An 861-nucleotide genomic window follows, 5' to 3' on the forward strand; every position below is an offset into this window, starting at 1 on the left:
GGTGTTGTGATGAGCGGATAATTTATACGCTTTTTGGCATTGTTTTTAGGTAGTTTTTAGTAACTTCAAGCTACTTTTAGGGATGTTTTCATTAGTTTTTATGTTAAATTCACATTTCTAGACTTTACTATGAGTTTGTGTGTTTTTTTGTGATTTCAGGTAATTTCCGGCTGAAATTGAGGGACTTGAACAAAACTCTGATATGAGGCTGACAAAGGACTGCTGATGCTGTTGGAATCTGACCTCCCTGCACTCGAAATGGATTTTCTGGAGCTACAGAACTCTAAAAGGCGCGCTCTTAAAAGCGTTGGAAAAATGGATTTTCTGGAGCTAAAGAACTCCAAATGGTGCGCTCTTAACAGCGTTGGAAAGTAGACATCCAGAGCTTTCCAGCAATATATAATAGTCCATACTTTATTCGGAAATTGACGATGTAACTTGGCGTTGAACGCCAAGTACATGCTGCTGTCTAGAGTTAAACGCTAAAAACACGTCATGATCCGGAGTTGAACGCCCAAAACACGTTATAACTTGGAGTTCAACTCCAAGAAAAGCCTCAGCTCATGGATAGATCAAGCTCAGCCCAAGCATAAACCAAGTGGGCCCCGGAAGTGGATTTATGCATCAATTACTTACTCATGTAAACCCTAGTAGCTAGTCTAGTATAAATAGGATAAGTTACTATTGTATCAGACATCTTTTGACTTTTTAGTCTTTGATCATTCGGTCTTTTGATCATTCAAGGGGGCTGGCCATTCGGCCATGCCTGAACCTTTCACTTATGTATTTTCAACGGTGGAGTTTCTGCACACCATAGATTAAGGGTGTGGAGCTCTGCTGTACCTCAAGTTTCAATACAAT

This window comes from Arachis duranensis, chromosome 1, assembly GCF_000817695.3.
Source record: "Arachis duranensis cultivar V14167 chromosome 1, aradu.V14167.gnm2.J7QH, whole genome shotgun sequence".
Lineage (NCBI taxonomy): Eukaryota > Viridiplantae > Streptophyta > Magnoliopsida > Fabales > Fabaceae > Arachis > Arachis duranensis.